Below are 16,175 nucleotides of genomic sequence, written 5' to 3'. Positions count from 1 at the left end.
CTGAAGTAAGCCTAGAATTTTTTTTTAAATTGTGAGCTGATTTTGGATGGCTCATTTTCTTTTCTTTTTTTTTTTTTTTGTTTTGTTTGCCAACTGAATGTACTGGATTTGTAGTGAGTCTCATTTGTCCTTAATTTTTAAAGCAGACTCAGCTTGCGCAGAGCTTAAATGGATCTATGAGTCTGTCTGCCAAGTAGGTCCCATATCTAGAGATGGTCCATCAGGAATAAGTGGATTTGGGAAACATAGCTTCCAGTTTCCTAGGAATTTGTATTTTTCATTTAGCTTTGGTCAAAATTAGACCAATTGCTTCTTTTTATTGTATTCAGCTAATTTTGAATTAAATTATTCTGACCAGATTCTTTTCCAATAAAAACTGTTCTATCAAAACATTTCTAACCAGCTTTAATAGAAATGATAAAAATCAGTGTTTCTCAAAATTTATGGTTATCATCAACAACCTTCAGCTCTGCATCAGCTCTAAAGTACTGAAAATCCAAGAAAGCATGGAAGAAAACAGTGTTAAAAAAATAGAAACATTGGGGTGAAATAGCTGAGGTCAAACTTCAGGTCAGTAGAAGAGGCCCAAAGAGAGCACAGGTCTCTGGACTCCTAGTCTGGGGCCAGCCGCTGGCCAGCAATGTCTCTTAATTAGTAGTGCAGACATCACTTTATTCATGTCAGTGATATTTACCTACTTAAAGCTGCGACCACAGTTAAAGAGTCACATTGAGGTTCCCTTTAAAATCCAGGCTGTTATTTTATAATTAGCATAGCATATATACATACAGGACAAGGCTGTCTCAGCAATAGATTTAATTCAGCAGCTAAGCCTTGGCAGTCAGGGTACATTTTAAACACTCTAAAGCTGTTTATTTAGTCCCTGTTAATTTTAGCACTGAAGAAGCTGACCACACATTTGTTTCATGGTACTGCTATATCCCCAGCAGGTTCTGCTCTTTCTGGTTGATAAATATGTTTGCTGTCAATTAATTTTTAAGTGGGTTTTTTTTTCCCCTCTTTTTTTTTCTTTTCAGCTCAATGAATAAACCAGAAATATCTTCAGTTGGTGCAGTGTATGTATCAAAAATTAAACTACTCCCATCTTTTAAGGTTTCTGACAAAAATATGGAGGTACAAAACTATTTCAACCTAAACTGTGCCATTTCATGCAGAAGTAGACACATAACTGTATCTGTTGGTTTGGTTTTTTTCCCCCTAGATAAAATATTGTTTAATGGATTTCTATTTCTGTTAAACAACCACAGAGCTATCCAGATATGCAGTGTAACAAAAATAATACTGTATTTTAAACACTTTACAGACTATAAATTAAAAATAACATTTAAGCATTAATTTTCTAAGAAAACATTGAAAAGATGAACTTCTAAAAACCATAATTATTTCACAAGCAAGATATACAAAGAAACATAAATGATTCAGAGGAAACGGAGCACAGATGCGGTGCAGTTTTTTTAGAACCCCAGCTCCATAATTTCACACGTATATGTAAATAGTTACCACGTACAGTGACAGTTCCACCTGTAGTCTGTAGCCATCACAAAGCAATGCTTTCCTAACAGCCATGTATCCTACAGTCCTTTCACCTTACAGGATAGCCAGTTCAATATCACAACTGAGAGATGTTCAGCCGGCCCAAGAGTCGGTTAAGCTATGTATCAGCTAGGATGAATGAAAAAGTTTGGAGGGTGTACGCCCTCCTCGTTCAAAGTCTCTATTTGATGGTTACAAGATGGCATTGGCTCCTGTAGATGAAGCTCAAGTGTTAAGCACCTGCCTATCTGGTGTTAAAATATGCACAAAGGAAACCAAGGTGAATGGGACTACAAAATCGGATAAAGGAGAGAAGGAACCTGCTGATATAAACGCCTTGATGCAGCATATGGGAAAGCAGGATTCAGGAAGGCAACGCAGCTAAAGGAAGGACTGCCTAAGCAAGGATGAGGGCAATAAGAAAGCAACTGAAAGACTCGAATGCCAACACAGGACATCTGGAGAGACAAGAACTGTTCGTGCAAAATGTAAAAAATGCTATCAAAGGGACAGATGAAACCGCAAGGAGTTCTCGGAGTTCTCATTACTGGAATCAAAGGTCTGTGGTGGCTAGCAAAAAATAGCAATAAAGATTACACAGAAGGGACAGCATTTCATGATAATCGAGTGCTTTAGGGTTTTGGTTTTGTTTGGGTTTTTTACGTTTTGGTTTTTTTTAATTGGTTGTATAGATAAAACTAGATTAGTTTAGGACAAAATCTCTGAGGTAGAATGGTTTGTGGTAGGGACCTATTCTTGGTCTCCACACTTGGTTATAGATATGGATGAACTTCTTTATCAAAAATACTCCTATAAGACAGAAAACAATGTGAATTATGTCATACTGAGAATGTATAACTTCCCTAACACAAATTCATTCGGACTGGATATGCCTGACATGAAAATGCCATGCTGGAAGACACAAAATTCTGCTCTACTCTTCCTTTTTTATCATTATAATGGCTGGCTCAAACTTTGGGAAAGAGTCCAGACTAATTCACATTTCTGTCTGATAAAATTAAAGCATAGACTATTGGCAACATATTAATATCCATCAGTGATTTTTGAAAAGTTTGTAAGACAAATCAAATAAAGTGATGGAAGAGTAATTTTGCAGTTAAAAAAACCCCACCAAAATAACCCCACCACAGCTTGTTTGGTACCAAAGCAATAAAATATTTTTTAACTGGTAGAAAAATAACGGTTACTTTGAGAGGTGGACTCAATTGCTTTGCAAAATTTACATATCTTACATCACCTATTCATAAAATACTTGTAAATATTAAAAGATGCATACAATATTTTTCAGAAGCTTGTTTTAATAATTGTGTAGCTTGACTTTTATTGTTTGAACATGAAATTGTGGGCTTCAAGGATAGTTTAGCTTACCTTTTATTTCTTTTCTAGACAAGCCCAAAAACTTAGTCTAATATTTGATTTTTATTTCCTTTGCATACAATATTCATACACATACAGCATGTTTCTGCAAGGAAACTAGGGGTACTGGTGTTTACACTAGTGTGAGCATATGCATATGAGAGTAACAAAAGCAGAGAGTTGCCTGGGCAATTTCCAAGTGAGACAAGCGGAGGCATTTCTTGTAATATATTCAATCATTTTTCTTAAATTACATACTAGGTTAAAATACGAAGTTAAAAATCTTCCTTAATCTTTTAATAAATTTGTTGACAATTAAATACTACTGTAAACAGTTGGGCTTAAATTTGGATTCTACTCAAATTAATTGCTAAAAGGTATGTTAAGCAGCCCTGGCAAGAAAAGTTGCAGCATTTCGTGTGTGCTAATTAGCTTTTGTCAGTAGTGTAGTAGGAAAAGGCAATATATAAAGTGTACTTTCTGTTACTTTTATGTTTAAAATAATTGAAAACTAAGCACCAATGTGGTACGTTCTAAACACCCACTACTACTACCACCTGCTATTTTCTCTATTTGTATGTGGATTATTTTGAAGTTTTCCCTTGTCACTCTTTTTATTTTCATTTCAAATTATGGTAGACTGGAAAAAACTTGTGAGCAATTTTGGTATGAGTATTGCTGATATAGATTTTCAACTTTTGTTTGTAATGCTCACTAAGAATTGTATTGATAAAATAAAGGGTTCTGGCCAAGTATGGACTGGATATATGGCCATGTCACATGACTCTTAAAAACAGTCAATTTGTTTTTGTCAAAAGTGCTTCAGAAGCTTGAAACTCAAATCTACATTCAAAGTCAATACAAAAGGGAAATACTAAATTATCAAGTAAAACAACATTGGGTAACAAATTAAAATTTATAAACCACTAAACAAGTGTCACTTTCTTCCCCCAGTGACAAAACTCAGTGAGGTCTAGGAAGGACTTGTGATTTATTTTATCTGACTCACTTCAAGCAAATGGACACAGTTCCTAAGACTCCTCTCCAAAGCCCTGTTGGAAAGACAATTAAATGCACCAGTGATCTAATTACATATTTCACAGATAAGACCCTGCATAAAGAAAGGTTTACATTCTTGAACATGATGTAAGAAAACTAGAATTCATTTCCTTGGCCAGGGAGTCTGACTACAGACGCCTGAGATGTACCTTAGACAGCTGGAGAAAAAAGCAACTCAATTTTCCCCCAGTAAATACCATTCCTACCTGTGAACTGAAACCAACTTCCTCCATCTTTGAAGCCCAGAGCTAGGCTATGCTATGTTTGACATTGCTGGGTGGGGACACCTGAAGTAGTTCCGGAAAAGGAAGTGAAAAAGCTTGCTCAATATGACGCTGCATCTGGTCTACCCTCCTAATCCAAAAAGGGTAAGAGTACCTTACACCGGGTGTTCACAGTTTCTGGCACCCAAGCACCTAGTCTTCATGGTGACAGATATGTTGTTTTCTGCAGAAAGGTGTATTTCTCTGTTTGTATGCTTTCTGCAGTGAGGACTTTTAAGATAGGACTTTTGTTACCTTTGAAAAGGAGATACAGAAACAGAGACACAGAAAGAATCCAGTAGCTAGCCCATCTCTTTGCCCCAAAGTCAGATTATCTATTCCCAATTCTTTACTGACAGGTGTTTGTCAAGAGTCTTCTTGAAAACCTGCAATGAGGGAGACTTCACGGCATCCCCAGGCAATCTATTACTTACTCCACAGCATCTGAAAACAAGCTCAAAGGTACAGAAGGTAAATTAAAAATCTGCTTAGAAACCTCAAACAGGTGCTTTGGGGGAATCACAATCTGCTTTAACACTTGGAGAATACTGTTTATCTTATTCATGAAATCTGTAAGTATTTTATGCATAATTCTATAAAACAGGAATATGCTAAGTACCATTAAGTGGTATTACAGATTACTTAACAATTAGTCCTAGTCTTGGGCTGTCTATTGTATCTGGTCTACGAACACAGAAAGACTATCTTTTGTCCCTGGGAAGTCATACACGCTGTATTAAAGAAGAGGCAACCCAAGGGCAGCCCAATCAAAAAGGACAAGCTAGCGCTGGTGAGCAAGTAGGCACCATTTGGTATTTCAAACTTTCATGAAGTTTTTGTCAGCTTTTAATGGAATCGTGGAACTGAAGGAAGAGAGAGAGATATCTTTGCACTTATTTGTAGATAACTCCCTGCTGGTATGAGAGGCATCACAGAAAAAAAGCAGAAAGATTGTTTTAACATGAATCCAGCAATACAGGAGTTTGATGGCATGGACTAGTCGAGAGCCAGACAAGTGGCTTCTCCGTAATGAATGGGAGATTATTTAAGAAATGATAGGGCAATAGTAAGAAAATGGGAATAGACTGTGAACAGCTTAGAAATTGATGGTGAACAGCTTGTATTTGATTAGATTAACAGAAAGAGAACCACAGAGAACTGCTTATAGAAGACTTATAAATGAAGAAGTAGTACCAGAAATAAATCTTCTCCTCAATATTTTTCTGGAAGATTGGGGGGAAATAGGGAAGATTACATTTGTCAAGGTTGGGCAAAAGAATACTTTAAGTGATGTAAGTACAAAAAAAAGGCTAGATGAAAATTTCATCTGAGTGCTTTGATATGAAGTCCATGCTTTAGTTATGCTATTCAGGAAAAAAAAAAATCTGCAAAAGCTAGATGTAACTTGTATGTTGCAAACACAAAGAGGTCTGAACTGGGGTTATTACTTGTAGAAGACTGGAATGATGATAGTGGTATTTTCTGTAATGAGTAGGAAAATAGGTAGTACGATGACTTGTGGGAATTAAAATTAAAAGCTCCATTTATCCGCCATGTGTTACTAGAGGCAACTGCTTGTAAAGAAAAGGAAGACATCTGAGGTACAGAGTAAGATTTTAGTAAGAGGGGAAAAAAATAAATCAATCTAGATAATGGTTGCAGATCTACAAGTAAACCAACTGGGGGAAATGTTTGTGCTTGCTGATGAGGCTTATAGATGGGAACTACTCAGGGGAAGAAACTTCAGCTACTTTTAGTGTGTGGTATTTTTGTACTTTGCAACGTCAAATTCTTCTGTTGTAACATGCATAATGACACTGCTTTGGATCACTATTATACTCACACATTGCAATTATATAGAAGGAGTGATTAATTAGCAAAGACAAAAATAACTTTTAAGCTTTATCAGTCTAAGATATGCTGATTTCTAGTTCATCTAAAGGAATATGTTGTGGTACCAACTGCATTTTCAACTTGTTGCTTCACAAGTATTAAATATTCAAAATATTAGAAGTATGTTTAGCTGAATAGATTTTGTGATGATATTGGCTTAATGTTACTATGACATTGGGCTTTTTAATTCCCGCTTAGAAGAAACTTTGGTAATATGAAAAGGTGATATTAATAAAGCATTGATCTTGTATTGCTCTGATGCTAGTGAAGCAATTTATTCAGCATGCAGAGAAGAACTCCAAACTATACTGAGGAAGCTCTCACTGGTTACTTCCATGGCAAGGAAGTGTACATGTGAGAGACTAGTTTTGGAGAGGCTTCATTGCACCAGGGTACTCAATCTTTTAAATGGTCATGAGGACCATAAGAGTTTATTCAGTACAAGACCATTATCACAAACCCAACATTTTTACCCCCTGCTATTTCTCCTATCCAGCAGAACTGGAGTAGACCTAGAAAGATAAAGACCAAGATATTTTCAGAGGCTCCACAGGCTCCAGCCCTCCTCCTGACAGAGATGGATTCTCGAGCCCTCAGTTGTTACTAGAGAGCTTCCAGCCTGGGTTCTGATCTGCATTCCTTTACACACAAAATCAAAACAAAGGGGTTTGTGGTTTGTTTTTTATTGTTGTTCAGGTGGGTTTTTTGGGGGTGTTTTTAAATGGCCATAAGCATGTTTAAAAAAAACTTTCTTCATTTTAACAGAAAACAGGCTATTTCAATTTAATTGTTTTAGTCTGCAGAATTATTTGCAAGTCTAATTCTAGCATTGCTTGCAGCTTGGAGAAACTGTGCACTGCTAAATCGTTTTGATCCCTGCATAAAACATAATCCTCTGTAGATTAATGGAGTGAGAAATTTTCCTAAAAATCTTCCAAACTGACATATAAAATTTAGGCTTTATGTAGGATAGCTACCTGAGCTGTTGCCTGTTGAAATGCCAACACTATTACATCATGAAACAGAACGTAACTCTGTCCTCGCCCTTCCATATTTTGTGAGGTTACCGCCATGACCTGTAAAGTCAACACAGAGGTAGTACACAGAGCTGTGTTCCCACTCTGTGCATGGACTCTTAGTGGAACTGGGCCTTCATAAAAGGAGTCCTTTGAAGAATTTAATTGAGTTTAATTAGGCTTGATAACCTTTTACAAAGAAGTTTTTCACAGCAGGACCCTTATAGAGGTATCTTAGTGAAACCTATAGTCATTTTAGTTCCAAGATAAATGAGCTTCAATGATTTTACTATGCCAACAAATTCTGCATATTTTTTCCAAAGCACAACTCTCACCACTTTGGCTTCACATTGTACAATAGGTTGAAAGAGCGCATATAAACACTATGCAATCCGTATCACCTCCTGAGTCGTTTAACGAATTGCATGGTCAGCAGTTCCAAGATCCCACTTTGTGCATAATTAACATCAGTAGAGGTTAATTACAGCTACCCATAAAGCTTCATTACAATCAAGCAGAGTAAAACTAATCTGAACAATTTAATTATTAAAAAAATGATATTATATAGTCAATGGGATAATCACTGTACAATAGAGTTTATACCTTTTCTAAAACTCACTCTCAAATTTCAGATCTATTTTGCAAGTATTGTATGCAGGGAATTTTATAAAATAAGTTAAGTCAGGGAGATAGGCTGTAAATGCTTATACTCACTAATAGGAACACAAGCAGCTGCACAAATAATGCAAAGGAAGAACAGGTCAATGCTGAACCTTGATCATCTCAAAAGAAAATTTATCAAAACTTGGTTGTGATGATGCAGGGGTTTTCACTTCACAATTACCTTTCTCCAAGGTATAGTTGCACTGTTTTATCTATTAACCACATTCTTCTTGCACTCTTTATCCAAAGCTGGAAGAGTTCAAGATCTTAGTATTTTTCTTTATGTCACAAAACTTGGCTCTAAATTTTCCAGCAAATGGAAAAATTAGGTAGTGCTTTGTTCCTTTTTAAATCCTCTTGGAACCCTCTGTCCACGGATGAGATAAATGTTACTCTGGTAAATCATTAAAATATCTTCAAACTGAATTTAACAGCTGCTCTCTTCATAAAGCATAATAATAATTAAAAAAAAGAGTATGAGAGGAAAAAAGATGAGAGGAAGGAATCCTCCTTGCAAGTGCTTGAAAGCTGATAAGACTAGACTGGCTTCTTAGTGCATGTAATTTTTACATGGTTTTAATTGTAATCTGAAATCTCAAATCAGCCTGTAAAATTACCTGATTTATCTAGAAGCAGGCATGCAAGGTACTAAAGGGAGTAATTCTGTCTTCCTATAGAAAGACTGAAGTTTAAATGTCACTCTTCACCATAAACTACAGTCACAACAAATCCAGAATACCCTATTACCCTAGCCCCTAGAACATCCAGAGTAAGCCAAAACATGCAGGAGCAGCAGGGAATTATCTTCTTATATTAAAAAGGTGAAATTATTACAGTGCTGTAAGATCCTTCCTATGGCCCTTCCAATTTGCCACTGTATCTGTCAATGCCATTAACTTTAAATACTATATTTTCAGATTGTTACTGGATACAGAGAAAATTGTTTTCTGAGCAAAACAACCCTTTGAGAAAAAGGGGTATAACACTTCAGATGTGCTCAGTCAGATCCCCAGCTCTAACACATTTATTTGTACCTCAGTGAATTTTGGCTTCCGAAATAATTTAAGTAGAGAACAAAAAACCTAGGAAATTTCCTTGTGAAACACTGAAATGATTTCTTTGCAACATACTGAAGCAGAAATACAAAATATGAACATCCAGTCAATATTTACATAGGTCTTATTAAACAGTACATAAATTACACTTATTTAATAGCAGTGTATGGCTCCATGGCTGCTGGAGGGAATGTGCAATACCCTTATACTATCCACACCTGGTAAAACTTCCCAGAAATTAGAACATGGTAGAAGGATGTTAAAGAAATGACTCACAGAACTCCTAAGGAAACACTATTGATTGATTTGTCTCTGTTTCTATTAGATTACATCTTTGATATGTCTAGTTTATAGCAGGAAAAGTTTTCTAAGAATGCAGAGCTTATTTTTCTGACAAAGAGATTTACTGCAAAATAATCAACATGCTTCTCCAAAAAGGGTTTGCAAAGTTATTTTGGTACTTTAAAAATGATAGTTAATGGCATGCATAACAATTACTCCCCCATCTGGACTGATTTCTAAACTTTTTTGTGAAGATGTTGATGAAGAAAAAGGTTAAAAAAAAAATCTATCTTCGCCTTATAAAGGCCAGTACCTGCCTCAAGCCTGAATAAGCAAGTTTGGCATGGGTATTGCCAAGAGAGCCAGGGAACATAACTGGCCCTGGCTTTCTGGCTAATTCTCATTCATGTAAAAGGTCTGTATTTATCCTCCCATACAGATGTTGTATAACAGAATTACAAGGCATTATTCCATCTTTTTTTCCAGTTCATGCATTCCACAGGAGGAATAGGTTAGGCTGGCATGCAAATCCCAGGGAAGGCAGCTCAAAGCTGTTTAGAGCTGGAAAAAGTTAAGCTTTTATGATGAAGAGACCTTTCTGTTGGTCAGACAAAAATATATCCAGGAAAATATTGGTTTATATACTAACAATATCTTGAAAAAAGGAGTGAAACTAATCTCAAAATTACTGAAATATTATTATTCATGCCTTTTTTTGATGGAGGATAGGCAGAAGAATATTTAATAATTAACAAAAAAGACAGAATTGTTTTCCTCTACAAGAGAAAAAGTGAACAGGGGAACATTATGGAATCTCACTTTTTCCATGATGGGAAACATAGTGGGGTCCTTGTTTTCCAGTTAACATCATCTACGCTTCCTGCATTCTTCTAATCCATTGGAGCTTAATTGCAGGGAAAAACAGATTTATCCCATGGCATTTGGAACATAACATGTAATTAATTGGTAAAATTGCCACATTGTATCAAGCACAGAAGCAACTAACAAACTGTTAACAATTGCTAAGAAATTAATAACATAAGCAAGGCATACTCCTACTCCATTTTCATCCCATCAAGCTAAATTAAGCTTAGTTTTACAATGTACTATTTATTCTTTTGGTTTCTATATTTTATTTGTTAGTTGTATGTTACATTCACATAGCAGGTCTATTTCCCTGTCCTTTTGCTTGCTATGTTCCTTTCTTAGAAAATATTCCAAAACCTTATTTCAAAGAATAATTTGCCACTGTGAGAATGATGCTTTTCACTGTCACTATCATCTTTGATTCGATTATCACTAATAGAAAAATAAACCAGTAAAAAGTAAAACAAAAGAACAGTAAAACCCCATACTCCAAAGAAAATTTTGACAGTAAAAGATAAAAGGAGTAGAGTTCCATGACATTTGCTGGGGACTTTAATATTGCTTTTGGCTAAATGGAAGGAATCCAGATAAGGTGAATAGAGGCAACCTAAAATCCTAAAGTAAATTAGGGAATATTAAGTTAGAATACTACAAGTAATTTCTAATAAAAATAAAAAAGGAACTGTAGCACTGAATCTTTTTGCAGGGAAACAGAGAACTGTGTATATTTTTACAACAGAGAAAAAGAATTAGTCTGCAAATTGTTCAAACACACTTTAACCCTAAATTTAAATTGTGTTGCCACAGGTATTCAAGCACTGGAAAGAGCACGTTGTGGTTTTAGGCATGGATAGTCCCAGCCCTTGCAGTGGGTCTTAAAAGACACACTTGGCTTAGATATCTGCTTGGCTTAGGGCCCTAATGAGTCAGTTAAGCAGTTCATGGTGGATGCAGTTCAGAAAAGGACAAAAGCAGGTATTAAACCTTAGCTCATTTTTAAATGTTTTAAAGAAATTAAGGTCAAATACAGTGCTTAGATCTTCAGTAGAGCGTGAGAAATGCAAGGTCAGTCACTTCAGTATGTGGATATGCCCACATTTCCTTTTGAGGGTCGCCCCAGAGCCTGATAAAGCAGCTCCTGCCAAGGCTGTTGCAGGTACAGCTGGGGATGCGCTTGCCAGGACAGCCCAAACCCATTTGCTCAGGTAGGCTGCTCAGTGAAGCAAGGGTTTAGATGGGGAAGAAGTAGAGCATGGAGCATGCCACACTCCCTGGAGCACTGGAGGCACATTCACCATAGCAGATTTATAGTAAACCAGATGGACACATGTTACAGACGATGCAGCATGGAAGTCACACTCAACCATCATCAGTTGCTAACTTACCTAATTCTGGGGTAAGCAAATAGCTAGCACCTGATTTTAGCATCTCTAGCAACTGATACATAACTCATTTATTTCTCTCCTTCCCACTTCCCCATTCATGCAGCTTTTACTTGTTTCTATTATGTATTTTTAATAATACCGTATTTTTCTCTTACCAAAGACACACACAAAAGGTAAACCCTATGGGCAATGCGGTAATAAAATTAAAATGAATCTAAATAGAACTTAATACTCTGAAATCAGTTTTGTTCCACTGCATTTAGCAGTATGAAATAAAAGAAATCATGGTTTATAATAAAAGGAAGATCTAATGGAAATTAAAAAACAACCTAAATTTCCATCAGAAGGGAGGCAAACCAGTTTCAGATGTGAAAATTTACCTCTTATTTTTATCATTAAATAGCAAACATTTAATAGCATTGTCTGTGGAATGACTGAAGTAATCTGGGATACAAATACATAAGAAACATGCATGACCTACCGTGAAGAACATAACATTCTTTTCGGTGCTTATCAGAATGTAGCAGTCTCTAAATGAGCAATACTTTGTTTAAAATATCATGTGATTGATCAGGAAATTAGGAAAAAGTCAACATATACAACTAAAAAGCTTTTAAATTTTATAAGAGTGTTTGGTGAACAGAAGTCAATTTCTAGAATTACAGAATGCACCCAGGATGTGAACCTGAAGGAAACACCACAGATGATTATATATGTGAAATGACAGGAAAGTCACAGAAATGGATACGAGCTGCTTTAACACTTGAGTCATTTGGGACTTCTCAACAATTCATTCTACCTAGGTTTCAGGGACTTTGCCAAAAAGCTTTTCATTCTTCTATCTGATCAAGAGTAGAGGTGGCTGTATTCTGGTGCATGCTCTGGATAGATGTATTAGATACAGCTAGCCAGTCTCTGAGTAACGGGGGGGCAGAGGGGGAAGAGATGAGGTTCTAGGAAAAAAGGGGAAAGCTATATTGAAAAAACAGTTACCAAAACCCTAACATCAGGGTTGTCACCCAGGGGTGAACATGCGGCTGCAGAAACGCACGGATTTTCTCATGGCACAGTGACAAGATCCCGTCCAGAGGGAGAGGAGGATCTCAGTCCTCAGAAAACAAATACTGTAAGAAGGGCTGAAATGGTTCATTTCAGTTTAAACTGTTTTAACTTTCTTTTCCCATCATAAATATATTGTTTGCTGCTTCACCTCTATCCTAAATTGGTAAGAATCCCTCCCTGCTGAAAGACTCACGTGAGACATCCTGTCACTGCTGACTGGACAGCGTAGCACTATCCGAATTTTGTGAAGCCTAATAATGAGCATGACCTTAGACCCTTAAAATGGATTCTATGTAGCTCATTAAAAATATTTCTCTCATCACATGAATTTTTCGTGGTCCTGGTAAAACCATTTGTGTCTTTTAGTGATGTAGCACTACCTGCCCACTGTAGGTGTTTCAAGCCTTATCCAAAACTACTGATATTGGGAGAAACATTGCCCTTGAACCCACGGAATTTTGGATCTGGTTCTTTCCTGTTCATCATTTTTCTGTTAAAAAAATAATATTAGTACTTTACTCCTCTTTAAAACAACATTGACCTTTCTTTGGCTTTTTATCCAAAACTTTGTTCCTTTATGAAGTCATGTCAGAGGAAGAGCTATTAGTTTTCCTGAAGGGCAGGCAGCACACATTTTGCAGATGAGTCTGATTGCATAGAGGAAGAAGCCTTCAGTTTTAGATAAACAGTAACATATTCTAGCAGGATGGTTTAAAAGACAATTGTGACAACTTCTCATTTCTTTTTGCTGACAGCCACAGTGGTCTAGCCCATTACTGGACTGGCTATGCTGTTTGCCAGCTCCCATTCACAGAATTCACAAGAACAAAAATTCTTTGTATTTAGCTGCACAACATGGGAACGTTCATTTCTCATTTCAGAGCTGCTCCCCCCTCGCCTAAATTTCCTACAAGCCTTCCAGAGTAGTAGCCAAGTGACCTATGAACTTCTTATTCCTGAGAATTAAGCTTTTAGGATTCAGCAAAATAAACCTTATGACAAAAATCATGAAACAGGAAGGTTGTGTAGCTCTTTTCTGTGCCTCTTAACAGCCCCACAGGAGGTCACTGAGATCATATCCTACAGCTTCAGCATCATCTCCCTTCACTTACATTTTATCTAACTTTCTCTCATCTGTCTTGGTACTTATCACCATAACTGCCTTGCAATGAGTTTTGACAACTACTGCGAAGGCAGGGAATATGGGCAGGAGAGTGGCTGCTACAGGCCTAACATCGCAGAGGCTGCCACCACAAAATGAGAGTGGGGACTCTCAGGTTTGCAGCAGAGAATCTCAAGCTGGCAGGTGCTTTATCTACCAGCAATATTTTTTATTTTTTTTTTTTTTACACCTGGGTTTCTGGTGTGCTTGTTTGTCATCTCATATTATTTATATCCATCCAGTTTGATGCAAAGTACAGAATTACAGTTTAGATCTGCCAACTAGAAAAAGTTAAGGCACATGATCTGTGACATATTCTTGGGGAAACAGCAGAATTAAATAAATGAAAAGTGATGCAAGCCTTTTAATAGCATTTAATTGGTAATTGGATGCTTTAGGAGTAAACAACTATTAAATAATATTGATGAAAGGTCTGTCAAAAGATGAATACATTGTCTGGTAAGCAACTGTGTGGGCAAATACTTCAATTGCTCCAGTCTAGCCAGACACATTGCGTCTGAGTAATTCCTGAACCTGGTCTTTTAAATTGAGCTGGGCTGGTTTCCAGACAAGAGCAAATCTATCCTCTGGGTTGTATGGCTACAGACCTCAGTGCAGAGCTATGATCGTTGTTTCCTCCTGTGATTTCCCATTCTTTCAAATCCTGACATTTTATGTTACAACACTGCTTTTTGTTGCTGTTGCTTCAATCCCCTAGATACTGCTAGATTTAGAAAGCAGTAGAATAACTAAACTACTGTACAACAGTTTGCTTCATCATTACAGATTAGGGTTCCAGTTCTCCAAAACTTCATATATGTGGGATAAATCTTTGCAGGACTTACTCAAAGTTGCCCTTCAATTATTTGCAGGACTTAGTCACAGATAAATTTCTGTTTAACTGAAATTTTCTTAGTCTGCTGGTAAAATGAAATAGTTGCAGAGATCTGTGCATTTAATGGAGATTGAAAAAGGGGTTAAAGCATTCCATAACACCCCTTTCGATTCCAAATTTTGTTACAGACATTTTCATACTACATGCCTGGTCTCAGCTGCATGCACAAAGTCCTGCTAGTTCAAACTCAGTGGGACCAAACACACATAACGAGAATACTTAGGTAGACTTAATCATATATTCTCTATGTAAAAGATAAATCCACAAACCTAGAAAGATTTTCATGATGATCATATAAATATGTTTAGTGTCATTTTATTTAAAGAGCTCGCACTCATGCTTACAATTACAGCATCTTTGCAGTATTAAGACCAAAACTTTCTTTTCCCCTCAAGGTTACTAACGACAAATAAACATAACTCTTAATCTCACTTGTTACTGTTTATATACGGGGAAGGTCAAATATGACTATTGTTCACCTAATGACACTTGAAAGCTAAAGGAACTATGCCTTTAAATTTATCATTGTTACAGACAAATCTATTTTGAAAATCTGATGTTGTAAGACATAAACCAGTGAGAACGTGATAGCACCCATGTGGGTTTTTGTGGTTTTTTTTTAATCTAAACCACCATGATATTATTTGAGTAAACATGCATAACTGCCTCCATTACAATTTAATACTAATTTAATACTAAAAATACTAATATTGCTGGTAGTACTTTTTTTGGCATTTTTTTTTAATATAATGGAAACATTAATACACCCAAATGCTCTGTAATTTTAGTATGCCTTTCTTGACAAAATTACCAGAATTAGCAAGTAAGAACATAAGAATAAAAACAAATGTATTCCCAATTTTTAAAGGTATGTATCCTTCAAAAATATCGCAGGACCTGAGTGGCTTAGGTTCCACTATTAGAAGTGACTTAGATATTTAGGAGTCTGCATACCACAGACTTTCAGGAAGAGTTAACATACTTCCTAAAGGCACATGGTATTCTAATATTTCCTTTATCACAGAGATTAACTCTTTACATTGTAGTAACATGCCAGCAAGACAGCATCCAGCTGGGATGTAAATCATCTTTTCTTCCCTTTATTTCCAAGATTGGAATTAATCCCTGCATTAGATACTGACAGAATTTATTTTGGGGATTAAATTTGCTCAAAGCCTTTGTTCATAGGAAATGCAGCATGTGATACAGAGATGGCTCTAAGCATTATCATAAGCTAATAAAAAGACAGAGATAATAAGGACCAAATCAGTAGAAACCAAATTTCAAAGGTAAAATTCCCTCTGCCTGCAATTTTTTTTTTTTTTTGTCTTTTTTCTCCCCTTTTCCCTTGTACCCTTTCTGCTCTACTTTTGGATTCAAACTCATTTCTTCACTACGTTATTTTATAGAGTCGATGAAAACCTGATAACCCCCCTTTGCTAAAGAGGCAGAAGAACTAATTGCTTTTTGTTCACTATCTTGGCTGATGGGTGAGAAGCTAAAACCCAATTTATCCAGTAATTGCTACGTTCATGAAAAACAGCATCAAAGCCTTGATGCGTTTTACTGTTGTCTCTTGGGAAGGCTCATGTCTAATTCTTATGCTGATATGGCTCATAATATAGTCCTCTGACTCTTCTAT

Source organism: Balearica regulorum, chromosome 6, assembly GCF_011004875.1.
Source record: "Balearica regulorum gibbericeps isolate bBalReg1 chromosome 6, bBalReg1.pri, whole genome shotgun sequence".
In the NCBI taxonomy this organism is placed as follows: domain Eukaryota; kingdom Metazoa; phylum Chordata; class Aves; order Gruiformes; family Gruidae; genus Balearica; species Balearica regulorum.
The sequence above is the reverse complement of the archived record's forward strand: the minus strand, read 5'-3'. Positions refer to the sequence as shown.